The sequence below is a fragment of the Zonotrichia albicollis genome, chromosome 23 (assembly GCF_047830755.1).
Source record: "Zonotrichia albicollis isolate bZonAlb1 chromosome 23, bZonAlb1.hap1, whole genome shotgun sequence".
NCBI lineage: Eukaryota > Metazoa > Chordata > Aves > Passeriformes > Passerellidae > Zonotrichia > Zonotrichia albicollis.
Window position 1 is genome coordinate 4322719 of NC_133841.1, and position 16847 is coordinate 4339565.

The 16847-nt window shown below is 51.0% G+C and overlaps 3 pseudogenes; 2 read left to right on the forward strand and 1 right to left on the reverse strand.

Annotated features, from left to right (window-relative positions):
* The first annotated feature begins 1587 nt into the window (after positions 1-1587).
* LOC141731463 (feather keratin Cos1-2-like) lies at positions 1588-2347 on the forward strand (annotated as a pseudogene).
* A 4335-nt stretch (positions 2348-6682) lies between these two features.
* Positions 6683-7442, forward strand: LOC141731579 (feather keratin Cos1-2-like; annotated as a pseudogene).
* A 2670-nt stretch (positions 7443-10112) lies between these two features.
* LOC113460443 (feather keratin Cos2-2-like) lies at positions 10113-10881 on the reverse strand (annotated as a pseudogene).
* Positions 10882-16847: the final 5966 nt, after the last annotated feature.

The following is a 16847-nucleotide window of genomic DNA, read 5'->3' on the forward strand; positions in this document are numbered from 1 at the left end:
TGCTAAAGATTCTCCCGCAAACATTCTGGGGCAAGAATCTCCAAGAACGCAGGATATGGTGCTAGAATGAAAATGGAATTTTGGATTTTTGAATTTAAGGCTTTGGACTATTGTCTCCTTTTCCTTCTCCTCTTTTTTCTGTCTTCTCTTCCCTTCCTGTCACCACCACTCAATGCCAGCCTAGTGGGACCTGATGGATTCCTTCACTCGACAGCCCAGGATGTCAGACATCCCCACTTCATGGTTGTGGCTTCCCTCAGGGGCTGTCTTTGAGCCTTCTCCTTCTCTTCTTTTGACTCAATAAAGTTCTTTCGCATTCAAACCTTGGCCTCTGATTTCTCCTTCTTTCTGTTTCAAGTCTTGTAGTTTGCTCACTGGAAAAAGGGTAGAGGAAGCACAGCATTGCAATCCCTGCAGTGCAATTTTGTTTGTTCCCTTTCCCTTGGTGGTGACAAAGATGTCCCTCTCTGTTAGGACAGTGAGGCATTGAAATAAGTTGCCCAGGAATGGTTTAGATTCCACAGCCCTGCAAGTGTGCAAGAATGGGATGGACACAGCTTGGTGCAATATGGTTTAGTGGGTGCCATCTCTGCCCCTCTGTTGAGGGAAGGAGGACAAGAAAGAAATGGTCTTGAAGTTGCCTTCCAGACCAAACCATTTCTAATGAAATCTGCTCTCACAGAGGCATCAACAGAGTGACAAATGTGCTCAGTCCTGGGCAGTGCTGAGTCCCCTTTGGACACAGCTGGAGATGACTCAGTCACAGCTGCCTGGAGCCACTGGACTCTGCTCACAGAGCCCATTCCTGCAACCTTGGTTACAAAGTGTGCCATTATGAGCAACCATGACACAGGAGGAAGCCCTGATTCCTGGGAAATTGCCAGCCATCACTTCCTGAGAGAAGGAGGCAATACATTGATTTTCTTTCCTAGTGCACTTCTGCATGCATAATTGTTTCTTTTTGTTTTAGCAAACTGCCTTCTATCAAGCTTCAAGTTGTGATCAGTTGGGTTTTATCTTGTCTTTCTGCCTGAGAAAGGGGATTGACAGAGCAGCTTGCTGGGCAACATCCATCCAGCCAAGGGCCACCCAGCACAGCTCGCAGTCCAGCCCAGGGCAAGAGCAGGAACGAACTGCAGAAACAGGCATGGTATGCTGACCAAAGGGAGACGTAATAGAGGGGAAGCAAGGCCACAAAGAACACCTTCTGTCCTCTATCCATTCCCAAAATGGGCCAGGAAATCAAGCTGCACGTGAAAACTCATGGGATGTCACAAAAGGATGAGGGAGAGATGGACAGGGCTATAGGAAGAATGAGATTGATGTCCTGAGTGCTGTGCCACAAAGAAACCCACAGGAATGACACAAGTTTAGGTCATGAGCCTGCATGGAATGCCACCAGACCATGATCCAAGCATTCTGCCTACTCTGACGTGTTTATATCCCAGAAATTCTTGGAACTTTAATCCTGGCTGTAAAAGGAGTCTTTAGATAGGAACGCACAGGGCAGAAGCCAGGAAATAGAGGCTGCAGTGCAGGAAAGCAGGACACAGCCCCTACCATTAACTGGGATAGTGCACATTTGGCATGTGCTGCTCAGAAAATTATGGCTTCCACTAAGGTGCCTGTGGGCCTGAGGCAAGGCTGGACTGCTATAAAAGGCAGCCCAAGTCTCTGCTCTCTCATCCACTTCTCTCACCTCCTCCTCTTCAGGAATCAGGTGAGCGGGAAGCCTCTTCTCCTCTTGCTTGTTTGAGACCAGCTCTTGCCTGGCTGGAGGTCTCAGCTGAGAGGGGCTGTCATAGCCCAGGGCTGGGAGCTGCTTGTGCTGGGAGAGGGCAGGGGAGAGAAGGTCTTGTGCAGACAGAGAGAGGCTGGGACTTGGCTCAGGTGGCTCCTGGGCTTTGAGCTGGGCACTGCAATGGGGGCCAGGAGGTGCCTTGGCTGCAGGGTGTTTGGGTGCAGTGCTGCTCCTCATGCGTCCTCACTTTGTGCTTCTCCTTGCCCTCTGTGCCAGGTGCACCTGTGAGCCCGAGCCATGTCCTGCTGCAGGCCCTGTGACCCTTGCTGCCAGCCCTGTGGGCCCTGCCCGCTGGCCAGCAGCTGCACTGAGTGCTGTGTCAGGCAGTGCCAGAGCTCCCACGTTGTCATTGAGCCGCCTGCTGTGCTGGTGACCCTGCCTGGGCCCATCCTCAGCTCCTCCCCACAGAACACCGCCGTGGGATCCTCCGCCTCTGCTGCTGTTGGCAACATCCTCAGCTGTGGCGGAGTGCCCATCAGCTCTGGGGGCCTTGACCTCTCCTGCATCACCAACTGCTATGGCAGCAGTTGTTGTCGTCCCTGCTAAAGGTGCTGGTGACAACCTTGGGCAAGAACCTCCACAACCTCAGAACGTGGAGCTGCGCTGAAGATGGATCTTTGGAACAATGGATTTGTGCCCTTGCTGCCGTTTCTTTCCATTCTCTTCCCTTCCCTGCCTTCCCTGTCAGCACCCCCCAAGGCCAGCCTTGTGGGACCTGTTTGCCTCCCTCCATCCCTTTGCAGGCCAGGCAAGTGGACACCCCCACTGCGCCCCTGTGTCTTCTCATTGTGTCTTCTTTCAGCTACCTCCTTCTTTTCCTTAGACTCAATAAAGCTGTTTTGCATCCAAACCTGATCCTCTGCTTTCTCATTCCTTGTGTGGAAACTCTTCCACTCAATTCACGTCAAAAGCTGGAGGAAGCTGAGGGTGGACACTTTGTTGTGGCCTTTACTTTGTGCCTTTTTACTTGGAGCTCCCAAACACATCCCTGGCTTCCCCCAAAATTGTGATCATTAGGAGAAGATGTTGTCAAATGGTCACAGGAGTGGGAATGGGAAATAGCAGTGACTGGGATAGTCCACAACCTCCCCTCTGCAAACACTTCCTTCACATTAATCATCTGCTCAGCTTCTTAGTACAAAGGCAGAACTGAGTGGTTACACAGGATCAAGTGAGTATATGGACGGAACCAAAACCAAAACCATCCCCACTTCATGTTGAAGGCTGCCACTGTTTCCTCTTCTGGATTGGTAGAGGAAAAACTCCCACATATTCCAACATCCATCTCCCAGACACAGTTAACAGATTCTGTCCACATTCCTCATTTTCACTCACAGCATGATTTTCCCACAGCTCCTGGATAATGGGGCAAAGGCCACTGCGGTCAGTGGACTGCCCCAGTCTTACAGAGACAACAAAACACTGTCATATTGAAACTTCTCCATGAGGCTAGAGCAAGGACACAGAGAAAGAGCTGAGAGCCCCAAGGCAGCCTGGAGGTGGCATCAAAGGCATGGCCTGGGTTTGGATTGTCCTTGAGAGATGTGGGTGCTGTGGCCCTGTCCAGGCTCCTGCAGAGAAGGAGCTGGGGGCTGAGGGTGTGTCAGTGGCTGGCACTGCTGGGCAGGGAAGGCCCTCCAGGCCGTGCAATGGCTGGGCTGAGAGCTCAGCTCAGGCCCAGCTGTGCACACACAGCCAGGGCACTGACACACTGCCAGCCTGGCCAGGGGTGCTCAGAGATCAGCCCAGAGCACAGAGCCCAGCACACGGGCACAGGCACACGGGCACGGGGGTTGCACACAAGGGCCCTGTCCTGTGCACAACCATCCCCGTGCAGGCCAGAGGCTCTCAGGGGCTGTTCCCAGCAGGCCACAAGCATAGACATGGGCAGACACTGGCACACACTGGGCCACAGCCACAGTGCCACACACATGATTGTGGGGGAGCACATGGGGCAGAGGCCTGAGCAAGGGTTGGGAGGGAGGAGATGCTTGGGTTCTCCCAGCCAGAGCAGATTCTGTGAACACCAAGCAAGGCAGAAGCTCAGGCAGCACTACTACAGGAGTCCCATGCACTGTGAAGGCTGAGGAGGAAGGCAAATTGGTTTTACCTCCAAGGCAAGGCATGAAGGAGAGCCGTTGGGTGATGAGACAAAGACTGGAGGGCTGGGAGCAGATGAGGCACTTCCAGTCAGCAGGAACAGAAAATAATCCAAAGAATGCCTCAGGCTGCCATCACCTGCCTCCTTGTGATCTGTTTCACACTTCACGTCTCTTACCCACACTGACACATCCTTGGCCCCAGGAATCATGGAATTTTGAATACCAACACCCAAAAGAAGTATCCATGAGGGACTGGGAATGAGGTAATCCAGGAAATGCAAAGTCATGGTGGAGGGAAAATCCAACTCATGCCATACCATTCCCAGAGATCTTTCCATTCATTTGGGATCATGCAGGAGCATCGTCACCTGCGCAGCACAATCTGTGGGCCCTGAGGCACTGTGGGGCCAGGATAAAAGGCAGCCCAACTGGGGGCTCTTTCAACCACTTCTGTCACCTCCTGCTCCTTGGGAACCAGGTGAGTTGGAAGCCCCTTTCTCCTCCATCCTCTCCAACGCAGCATTGAGTTTTCTGGCCCTTGTTGCTGCTCCTTGTTCTTGTGGGGCTGTTTTGCGCTGGTGCTGGTGTGGGCAGAGGGCAGAGCGTGTGTTCTGGCCAGAGGCTGAGGCTGGGCTGAGGGGCTGATTTTGCTGCAGCTTAGGCAGGAGCAGAGCTGGGCCTGGCTGAGCTGGGAAGGAGCGTGCTGGGCTGAGGCAAAGGCTGCCCAGGTTGGGGCTGGCCAGGCTGGAGCTGTGCAGGCAGCAGGGGCCTTGTGCTGCTGGGGGTGCCTTGCGGGCTGTGTCTGAGGTGTGCGTGTGCTCTGCTTCCTCCCTGCCCTCTGTGCCAGGTGCAGCGCCAGGCTCCAGACATGTCCTGCTCTGAGAAGTGCCAGCAGTGCCGGCCCTGCGAGCCTTGCTGCCAGTCCTGTGGGCCCTGCCCGCTGGCCAGCAGCTGCAATGAGTGCTGTGTCAGGCAGTGCCAGAGCTCCCACGTTGTTATTCAGCCGCCTGCTGTGCTGGTGACCCTGCCTGGGCCCATCCTCAGCTCCTCCCCACAGAACACCGCCGTGGGATCCTCCACCTCTGCTGCTGTTGGCAGCATCCTGAGCTGTGAGGGAGTGCCCATCAGCTCTGGGGGCTTTGACATCTCCTGCATCACCAACTGCTGTGGTAGCAGCAGATGCTGTCGTCCCTGCTAAAGATTCTCCCGCAAACATTCTGGGGCAAGAATCTCCAAGAACGCAGGATATGGTGCTAGAATGAAAATGGAATTTTGGATTTTTGAATTTAAGGCTTTGGACTATTGTCTCCTTTTCCTTCTCCTCTTTTTTCTGTCTTCTCTTCCCTTCCTGTCACCACCACTCAATGCCAGCCTAGTGGGACCTGATGGATTCCTTCACTCGACAGCCCAGGATGTCAGACATCCCCACTTCATGGTTGTGGCTTCCCTCAGGGGCTGTCTTTGAGCCTTCTCCTTCTCTTCTTTTGACTCAATAAAGTTCTTTCGCATTCAAACCTTGGCCTCTGATTTCTCCTTCTTTCTGTTTCAAGTCTTGTAGTTTGCTCACTGGAAAAAGGGTAGAGGAAGCACAGCATTGCAATCCCTGCAGTGCAATTTTGTTTGTTCCCTTTCCCTTGGTGGTGACAAAGATGTCCCTCTCTGTTAGGACAGTGAGGCATTGAAATAAGTTGCCCAGGAATGGTTTAGATTCCACAGCCCTGCAAGTGTGCAAGAATGGGATGGACACAGCTTGGTGCAATATGGTTTAGTGGGTGCCATCTCTGCCCCTCTGTTGAGGGAAGGAGGACAAGAAAGAAATGGTCTTGAAGTTGCCTTCCAGACCAAACCATTTCTAATGAAATCTGCTCTCACAGAGGCATCAACAGAGTGACAAATGTGCTCAGTCCTGGGCAGTGCTGAGTCCCCTTTGGACACAGCTGGAGATGACTCAGTCACAGCTGCCTGGAGCCACTGGACTCTGCTCACAGAGCCCATTCCTGCAACCTTGGTTACAAAGTGTGCCATTATGAGCAACCATGACACAGGAGGAAGCCCTGATTCCTGGGAAATTGCCAGCCATCACTTCCTGAGAGAAGGAGGCAATACATTGATTTTCTTTCCTAGTGCACTTCTGCATGCATAATTGTTTCTTTTTGTTTTAGCAAACTGCCTTCTATCAAGCTTCAAGTTGTGATCAGTTGGGTTTTATCTTGTCTTTCTGCCTGAGAAAGGGGATTGACAGAGCAGCTTGCTGGGCAACATCCATCCAGCCAAGGGCCACCCAGCACAGCTCGCAGTCCAGCCCAGGGCAAGAGCAGGAACGAACTGCAGAAACAGGCATGGTATGCTGACCAAAGGGAGACGTAATAGAGGGGAAGCAAGGCCACAAAGAACACCTTCTGTCCTCTATCCATTCCCAAAATGGGCCAGGAAATCAAGCTGCACGTGAAAACTCATGGGATGTCACAAAAGGATGAGGGAGAGATGGACAGGGCTATAGGAAGAATGAGATTGATGTCCTGAGTGCTGTGCCACAAAGAAACCCACAGGAATGACACAAGTTTAGGTCATGAGCCTGCATGGAATGCCACCAGACCATGATCCAAGCATTCTGCCTACTCTGACGTGTTTATATCCCAGAAATTCTTGGAACTTTAATCCTGGCTGTAAAAGGAGTCTTTAGATAGGAACGCACAGGGCAGAAGCCAGGAAATAGAGGCTGCAGTGCAGGAAAGCAGGACACAGCCCCTACCATTAACTGGGATAGTGCACATTTGGCATGTGCTGCTCAGAAAATTATGGCTTCCACTAAGGTGCCTGTGGGCCTGAGGCAAGGCTGGACTGCTATAAAAGGCAGCCCAAGTCTCTGCTCTCTCATCCACTTCTCTCACCTCCTCCTCTTCAGGAATCAGGTGAGCGGGAAGCCTCTTCTCCTCTTGCTTGTTTGAGACCAGCTCTTGCCTGGTTGGAGGTCTCAGCTGAGAGGAGCTGTCTGAGTGCAGGGGTGGGAGCTGCTTGTGCTGGGAGAGGGCAGGGGAGAGAAGGTCTTGTGCAGACAGAGAGAGGCAGGGAGTTGGTTCAGGTGGCTCCTGGGCTTTGAGCTGGGCACTGCAATGGGGGCCAGGAGGTGCCTTGGCTGCAGGGTGTTTGGGTGCAGTGCTGCTCCTCATGTGTCTTCACTTTGTGCTTCTCCCTGCCCTCTGTGCCAGGTGCACCTGTGAGCCCGAGCCATGTCCTGCTGCAGGCCCTGTGACCCTTGCTGCCAGCCCTGTGGGCCCTGCCCGCTGGCCAGCAGCTGCACTGAGTGCTGTGTCAGGCAGTGCCAGAGCTCCCACGTTGTCATTGAGCCGCCTGCTGTGCTGGTGACCCTGCCTGGGCCCATCCTCAGCTCCTCCCCACAGAACACCGCCGTGGGATCCTCCACCTCTGCTGCTGTTGGCAACATCCTCAGCTGTGGCGGAGTGCCCATCAGCTCTGGGGGCTTTGACATCTCCTGCATCACCAACTGCTATGGCAACAGTTGTTGTCGTCCCTGCTAAATCTGCTGGCAACATCCCTGGGCAAGAACCCTCCGAACCTCAGAACGTGGAGCTGCAATGAAGATGGATCTTTGGAACAATGGATTTGTGCCCTTGCTTTACTGGTGTTTTCTTCCACTCATTTCCCATGCCTTCCCTTTCTGTCTGCACCACCCAATGCCAGCCTAGTGTTTGCCTCCCTCCATCCCTCTGCAGGCCAGGCAAATTGACACCCCTACTGGGCACCCGTGGCTGCTCCTTTTGTCCTCTTTCAGCTACCTTCTTCTCTTCCTTAGACTCAATAAAGCTGTTTTGCATCCAAACCTGGTCCTCTGCTTTCTCATTCCTTGTGTGGGAAATCTTCCACTCAACTCAGGGCAAAAGCTGGAGTAAGCTGATGGTTGACACTCCGTTGTGGCCTTTACTTTTTTCTATTGGAGCTCCCAAACACATTCCTGGCTTTCCCAAAATTGTGATCATTAGGAGAAGATGATGTCAAATGGTCACAGGAGTGAGAGTGGGAAACAACAGTGCCTGGGCATATTCTACAACCTCCTCCCTCACATTTGCCTTCTGCCCTGCTTGTACCCAGACAGGAAGGGCTATGTTTTGTCACAGGATCAACTGAGCATGGGGACAGAACCAAAACCAAAACCATCCTCCCACCATGCTGCAGTCTACCAGTGTTTCCCCTTCTGGATATGGGAGAGGACAAACTCTCTCATCTTTCTGGCCTCCACTTCCCAGACACAGTCAAATGTTTTTCTCCACTTGACTCATTCTTTTTGACAGCACCATTTTCCCACAGCTCCTGGCTCATGACAAAGGCCACTGTGGCCAGAGGACTCCCCCATCTCCTCAGAGACACAAGAACCCTGTCGCCTCAAAGCCTTCACATGAGGCAGGAACAAGGACCATGGGAAACAGCTGAGGGCTGCAAGGCTGCCTGGAGGCGGCATCAAAAGGGATGGGCTGGTGTCCTGGGTTTACTATAGATGCTTTTATCCCAAATTGACTTGTTTTCTTTATGCTGAACAATAAGTTTTCCACCTTTAAGACTTGATTCAGAGAGTGAAGTGGGCAGAGAAGAAGTGTGCAGTTTGTTTTCAAACACTGCACTCACTCTCCACATTCCTGCTCCTGGACTGTTGCTGTCTGCAGATGGACAGACAGTAGGACAGAACTCTCCTTTGTTTCTTTGTTTTAGTTAGTTTAGCTAGCTGTGGCAAAGATGTTCCTTGGACTGTGGGTTTTTTCCCTTTTCTTTGGACCTTTTGACATCTTTGAACACACAGCAGAGCGCCAGCGGCTCCACCTCTGGCCCACTAGGCCGGGCCTGGCCTGCGACATTTCCAGCACTGGAGGGACTGATAACAGACTGAGAGAGCTGAGATGCAACCCAGGGAGGGGATTTTCTGAGTTTTCCATCTCTTGGGGAGAAGCAAGACTTTTTATTGTTTAATATTTTTTAGGTTTTATTGTTTAATAAACAGTTTTTCCCACTTTTCTCTGAGGAGGTATTTTCTCCTGAACCAGTTGGGGGAGGAGCCAATTGAATCTGCTTTTCTAGAGGAAATCCTTTGGGGATTCTCTCAAAAATTTACCCTGAAGTAAGACACTCAGGTTTGGGATTGTCCTTGAGAGATGTGGGTGCTGTGGCCCTGTCCAGGTTGCTGCAGAGAAGGAACTGGGGGCTGAGGGTGTGACAGTGGCTGGCACTGCTGGGCAGGGAAGGCCCTCCAGGCCGTGCTCCCAGCCAGAGCAGATTCTGGGAACACCAAGCAGGACAGAAGCTCAGGCAGCACTGCTACAGTGGTCTCACTAGGATTTTGCAGGATGATGAGGAGAGCAAAGAGGTTTCATCAAGTAGTGAAGTCACATAGTGGGGCCGATTTTTTCATGAGTAAAAGAAGTGAGGGCTGAGAGGAGAGGAGGCCCCTCCAGTCAGCAAGGATTGCAAAAATCTGGCAGCATTACAAAACTCCAGTACTGTGCCCCAGGCTGGCATCACCTGCCATATTTGGATCCATTGTGCACTTAGTTTATGTCTTATGACTACACTGACACACCCTTTCCCCAGAAAGCATGGAATCTCACATACCGGCACTGAGAAGAAATATTCGTGAGGCTGTTGGCTGAAATCAAGTATTCCTGACTCCCACTCACCCCCTTTCACCCCCCATTTCTGTCAAGCTTGGGAGCCATCTTCCTCTCCTGGTAGATTTAGTGGAGTACTGAGGGATGTGTTTGTGAGCTCCATGAGAAAAGGCACAAAGTAAAGTTCTCCTCTAGGGAGTCCCAAGCTCTGCATACTCCACCTTTTGCCCCGAGCTCATGGGAGAAGGTGGCACAGATAAAAAGAGAATCAGAGGCCAAGTCTTGGATGCAAAACAACTTTATTGAGACTAAAGAAGAAAAAGGAGGTGGATCCAGAGAGCAACAGGAGCAGCCACTAAGGTGCAGTGGGGGTGGCAATTGCTGATTTCCAGAGCAAGGGAGGTAGAGAAGCCAACTGGTCCCCCTAGGCTAGCACTGAGTGCTATTGACTGGAAAGGAATGCAAGAGAGAGAACAGAGGAGAAGAAGGAAATAGAAGTGAGAGACCCTACATACAGTCCCAAAATTCCGTCTTCATTTCAACTCCAAGTTCTGAGGTTGTGGAGGTTCTTCCTTAAGGATGTTGCCAGCAGATTTAGCAGGGGCGACAGCATCTGCTGCCACCACAGCAGTTGGTGATGCAGGAGATGTCAAAGCCCCCAGAGCTGATGGGCACTCCCTCACAGCTCAGGATGCTGCCAACAGCAGCAGAGGTGGAGGATCCCACGGCGGTGTTCTGTGGGGAGGAGCTGAGGATGGGCCCAGGCAGGGTCACCAGCACAGCAGGCGGCTGAATAACAACGTGGGAGCTCTGGCACTGCCTGACACAGCACTCAGTGCAGCTGCTGGCCAGCGGGCAGGGCCCACAGGGCTGGCAGCAAGGGTCACAGGGCTTGCAGCAGGACATGGCTCAAGGTCACAGGTGCACCTAGAATGGAAGACAGGGAGAAGCACAAAGTGAGGACACATGCGAAGCAGCATTGCATCCAAACACCCTGCAGCCAAGGCACGTCCTGGCCCACATTGCAAAGCCCAGCTTAAAGCCCAGGAGCCACCTGAGCCAAGTCCCAGCCTCCCTCTGTCTGCACAAGACCTTCTCTCCCCTGCCCTCTCCCAGCACAAGCAGGTCCCAGCCCTGGGCTCTTGTAACCCCTCTCAGCTGAGACCTCCAGCCAGGCAAGAGCTGCTCTTGATTCAGCAGGAGGAGGAGACGAGGCTTCGCACTCACCTGATTCCTGAAGAGGTGGAGGAGGTGTGAGAAGTGGATGCGAGATCAGAGACTTGGGCTGCCTTTTATACCAGTCCTGCCCTGCCTCAGGCCCAGAGGCATCTTAGTGGAAGCCATAATTTTGTGACCAGCTCATTTCAAATGTAAACTATCCCAGTTAATGGTAGGGGCTGTGTGCTGGTTTCCTGCTTTTCTGCCTTTTCATTTCCTGGCTTCTGCCATGTGCCTTCCCATTTCCTATCTGAAGAGTCATGTTAGGTCCAGGATGTGAGTTCCAAGAATTTCCAGGATGTAAACAGGTCAGCACAGGCAAAGTGCTTGGATCATGGTCTGGTGACATTCCACGCAGGCACATGATGTTCACTTGTGTCATCCCTGTAGGATTCTTTGTGGCAAAATTTTCAGTGCATCAGGCTTGTTCTTCTTGCCCACAGGCACAAGGGCAGCCATGTGAGATAAGAGGAAGCATCCTTTTCTCCTTCGGCTCCATCTCTCTCTGGCAAAGACTGAAACTCTTTGTTTCACTCAGATGAGCTTCTGCTTGCAGGGTATCTTTCTTCTTGCTGGATTTACCGTATCTCAGGGAAATTGTGCTGGTCTCATTGACCTCATCCTATTTCTGTACACTTTCTGTGGGTGCTTTGGGAAGACAAGACCATTTCTGTAGCTGGGTTCCTTCACAGGTGCTTGAGTTCTCTTCTCTCAGAGCTGTCCCCAACAAGTCAACAGCGTGCTCAATTTTTGACAGTCTTATTTTACAAATGTTCAGATTCCAAGGTCCAAGAGAGGCCTTCCTAAGTGCATATATGTCAGTCTGTGCATGTGTGCACCGTGAGGGTATAGGAATGTGCCCCCTGTTGACAGAGTGAACAAATTATCCTTTGTCTCCTTAAGGAAAAAAGCCCAGAAGTTTCTCTCCTCAATTGGGTAAAAAGATACCTCATAAGACCTTGAAGACTTCACCTCAAACCTAAAGATACCCAATTGGACAGAAGTCAAAAAGTCCCACCTAAGCAATTTTCTAGAAAAAGAAGAAAACAAAAGAAGTAATCGCTTTTATAGTGTGTTTTTACCAGGAGCAAGAGCCTCTTACCCCTAACTCAGTTCTCTGTAAAGAGCTTTGTTATTTCACCTTTTATTAAAACTTTTCTGTTTCCAACACTACCTCAAAAGCCATCCTACTAATTTTATACCATCAAAGTAGCTAAGCTATCTCAAGTGTGTTATATTTCTCTAAGAACTCATAAGACCTGGCTGGAGGATGAAATATAATATGAGGGCACATGAAGGTTCTCATTGTTTGTCTCCCTGTGGTGTGTCTTTTAATCCCACAGAGGCACTGGCTGCCCTGGAGAGCCAATGTACAGCTGAACAGTGCTGCTTTGACCTTACAGAGAAATGTCTGGAGAACTGAAATGCAAATTCTGCCTCCTCTACCCTCCACGTCTTGCTTTATGTTCAGAGAGAAAGCCCAGAAATCCTGCCAGCAGGCCTTCATCCCAAATGGATTCCCCTCTGCTGGAGGGTTGCTGGTGAGTGGGTGTCATGTCCCACGCGTAAGGGGGAAGGAACTGCCAGGATTTGTACATGATGGTGGTTGAGAGGAAAAACAAAGTCAGAGACTCCACAGAAGATTTCACATTTTATTAATAAATTGCACACTTGGCATTGAAATACGAGTAGGAATAGGAATTGGGAAGGGCAAGGTCAAGGCAAAGGCCAGGCCAAGGTGGACAGGGAAGAGAAAATAAGATGGGAAACAACTTGAGGCTCGAGGCAGTTGGCTAAAGCAAAAGGGTGCATAACAATGTGCAGTTGAAATTTTTATTCTTCTGATTGTGCTTCACACTGTGTAGGACACTCTCCCTTAAGTAAAAGTGGTGAGGTTTGGTAGCTGGGGCAGAAAACTGTAGGAATGGGCTCTGGGACAAGAGTCCAGTGTCTCCCACCACATGTGACTGAGTCATCTCCAGCTGTGTCCAAAAGGGGCTCAGCACTGCCCAACACTGAGCACATTTGTCACACTGATAATGCCTCTGTGAAAGCAGATTTCATTAGAAATGGTTTGGGTTTGGGAGGAAAGGGCTTAAAGCAGAAGAATTAGGAGGATGAATGTAGGTTTGCTGAAATGACTTTGCAGCTGAGGATGCCAAAGCATGGAGGATATCAATGTGGGAAAAACCATAAAGGATGCCTTCTGCTGTTTTAATCTGTGTTCGGAGAAGCAGATTCTCTGTGTGGAGACAATGCCAGTGTTTGGAGAGACTTGGAGGGCCATCTCATGGACATGCTTGAGCTCCCTGTTTTGGGAGAGAGAAAAATCAAAGCTCAGAGATCACAAAAAGCACAGATACAGCATAGCACTGGTGTAAAGAGGAGCCCTACCAGCAGGGACTGATCTGAAGCAGGACAATGTTCCCAGTTGTGCATCCCTGACCGAGTGCTGATTGTACCTCCTCTGAGGAGTGAGGTAAGGCAATAAATTTACTCTTTCCGTTTCCACCATGGTTTGTGCCTGTTCCATCTGCCCAAATGTGTCGACTGAAACACCTGGAATAGAAGGGAACTTAAACATTTCTTTGTTTGCAACACTTCACCCAGCCCACAAAGCATGGGCAAGAATGGCCCCCACCAAAACAAGTGGCTCAAAGTCCTGAGCAACCTTGCCTTGAACATTTCCAGGAATGAGAAATCTACAATTTCTCTAGGAAACTTGTTCCAATGCCTGATCACCCTCAGTGTCAGGGTATCTTTGTCAGCTTCAAAGGAAAAGGCACAAGGAAAACCCATAGGAGTGAGTCCTACTCTCTGCTCTTCCACTGTACTCCTTAGGAGACTGGAAGTGTTGTCACAGAATGAAGGAGAAATCAGAGGACGAGATTTGAATGCAAAAACTTTATTGAGTATAAAGAAGAAAAATGGGTACATCAGAGAAAGCACCAGGAACAGCTACAAAGATGAAGTGGGGGTGTCCAGAGGCCTGGCCAGCAGATAGAGGAGGGGAAGGGAGGGGCCACTAAGGTGACATTGGCTAGTGTCAACATAAAAGGAAGGGAAGAAAGAAGAGAGAGCAGAAGAGGGAACTAATAGCTAAAACGTCTAAAGCCAATGTCCCAAACTTTTGTCTTCATTCCAACTCCATATTCCGAGGTCTTGGAGGGTCTTGCCTGAGGATGTTGGCGGCAGCAGCATCTTTAGCAGGGACGACAGCATCTGCTGCCACCACAGCAGTTGGTGATGCAGGAGATGTCAAAGCTCCCAGAGCTGATGGGCACTCCCTCACAGCTCAGGATGCTGCCAACAGCAGCAGAGGTGGAGGATCCCACGGCGGTGTTCTGTGGGGAGGAGCTGAGGATGGGCCCAGGCAGGGTCACCAGCACAGCAGGCGGCTGAATAACAACGTGGGAGCTCTGGCACTGCCTGACACAGCACTCAGTGCAGCTGCTGGCCAGCGGGCAGGGCCCACAGGACTGGCAGCAAGGCTCGCAGGGCCGGCACTGCTGGCACTTCTCAGAGCAGGACATGTCTGGAGCCTGGCGCTGCACCTGGCACAGAGGGCAGGGAGGAAGCAGAGCACACGCACACCTCAGACACAGCCCGCAAGGCACCCCCAGCAGTACAAGGCCCCTGCTGCCTGCACAGCTCCAGCCTGGCCAGCCCCACCCTGGAGAGCCTTTCCCTCAGCCCAGCACACTCCTTCCCAGCTCAGCCAGGCCCAGCTCTGCTCCTGCCTAAGCTGCAGCAAAATCAACCCCTCAGCCCAGCCTCAGCCTCTGGCCAGAACACACGCTCTGCCCTCTGCCCACACCAGCACCAGCGCAGAACAGCCCCACAAGAACAAGGAGCAGCAACAAGGGCCAGAAAGCTCAATGCTGCGTTGGAGAGGGTGGAGGAGAAAGGGGCTTCCAACTCACCTGGTTCCCAAGGAGCAGGAGGTGACAGAAGTGGTTGAGAGACCCCCCAGTTGGGCTGCCTTTTATCCTGGCCCCACAGTGCCTCAGGGCCACAGTCCATGCTGCGTAAGTGACAATTTTCTTTCATGATCTCAATGAACGGAAACATGTCCCAGAAGGTTATGGCATGAGTCGCTGCTTCCCTTTACCATGACTTTGCATTTCCTGGCCTACATCATTCCCATTCCCTCACAGACACTTCTGAGTGATGGCATGTGAGATTCCATGTGTCCTGGGGGCAAGGATGTGTCAGTAAGGACAGAAGACATGAACTATGTGCACAATGGATCCCAAGGAGGCATGTGATAGCAGCCTGCGGCATTCTGCTGGAGTTTTGTAATGCTGCAAGATTTTTGAAATCGTTGCTGACTGGATGGGTCCCATCTGCCCCCAGCCCTCCAGTCTCTGTCTCTGCATCCAATGCCTCCTCTGACTTTGTGGCCTGCACCCTCACTGAAACCTCTTTGCTCTCTTCATCATCCTGCACAATCCTTGAGAGCCCTGTAGCACTGCTGTCTGACCTTCTGCCCTGCTTGGTGTTTCCAGACCACACTGACTTTTGTCCTTAGCCAGGAGCTATGGGAAAATGTTTCTGTCAAAGAGAATGAGGCATGTGGGAAAAACAGTTTGACCATGTCTGGGTGGTGGAAGTAAGAAGGTTGGAAAAGACAGTCGAAAAGAACAGCATTTCATTCTGATAGGAGTAGTATCACATAACAGCACAGCCTTGGAGAAGTACATTAAGGATTGAACTTAGGCAAACAGAAGTCATGCAAATGGCAAGTAGGGTGGCAGCTCAGTCCTTGAAATCTGACAGGATAGAAGTTCTGCTAAACAACAATATTGGCCTGACTCGAATGTGGCAGTGGAGCATCAGGTACCCAAGAAGGACATCAGGCTTCAGGACACACCCTCAAGAAGTATAGAAGGACATCTGACAAGGATGGCAACTATGTAAAATAACTCAAGTGTGTTGGGCTAGCTAATGAATATGAATATGTAATCACTGCATATGATAAAAAAATCTCATTAACTGAATGCCTGGTGCATTTTGCATTATTCAGAGGGTGGTGGCGGGGCCACATGGCCAATGGCAAAAACTTGGTGAGGAACTTGCCCATGCAAATCGTGGATGAATAGGCTTCTCAGCACTCCTCTACGAATCTTTGAACTAGTGGAATGTTTTGGCAATGGTACCTAGAAGCAGCAGTTCTTCTTCTAGTCAGAGAAGAGGAAGAAGTGAGGACATGCAAGGGAAAGCAACATGGTGGCACCAAGGTCAGTGGAAAAAAGAGGGAGAGGAAGTGCTTCAAGTGGTGGAGCCATGATTCTTCTGCAAGGCGTGGTGAGGACGATGGTGAAACAAACTGTCCCCCTGTAATCCATGAAGTCCATGGTGGATGCAAAGATCCACTGGAGCTCATGGGAAAAGGGCTCAGGCTGGAGCAGGTGTATGCTGGGGAAAGCTGTGATCCAGTGAGAGACCAAATACAGTGAGAGAGCTCCTGCTTCCAGAGAGAGAGGGAGAGAGCCCTTGCTTCCAAACTAGAGCAGCCTATCCTTAAAGAGACTGCACCCCATGGCTGAGTGTCCCATGCCATAGCAGTTTGGGGAAGACTATTTACCCAGGGGAGGGACCCCATAGCATAGCAGAGAAAAGACTTCCCCTGAGCAAACAGAATATCTTGAGTTAGGAACTGAGCAAAACCCGAATGCCCTGCCTCCCTTCACTGTCAGTGAGAAAGAGGGAGGGGCTGTGAATGAAAAAAAGGTGGTTTAAAGACTTACTTCTCATCATCCTCCTCTGATTCTGTTAATAATAAATTTACTTTAAACCTTTAAATTTGAACCTGTTTTGCCCTTGGAGTATTTTTCTCCCAGTCCTCACGTAACTCATGAGCCCCTTGTTAATTATTTTCCCCTCTCCTCTGCCCAACTATAGCAGAAGAGGATGAGCTAATGAATTTTGTCAGTGCCTGGCATTTGGGCAGTATCAAACCACAACATATTTGGAAATAAGTAGTAGACAATCAAAAAGGGGCGTGGTAAAAAAAATCCCCACTTGGCTGCATTTTGCGACATTGGAGGAAGATTGGCGGTTCCTGGATGAACCAGCAAAGGACCCCAGAGAAAAGCAGTTCCCAATCAG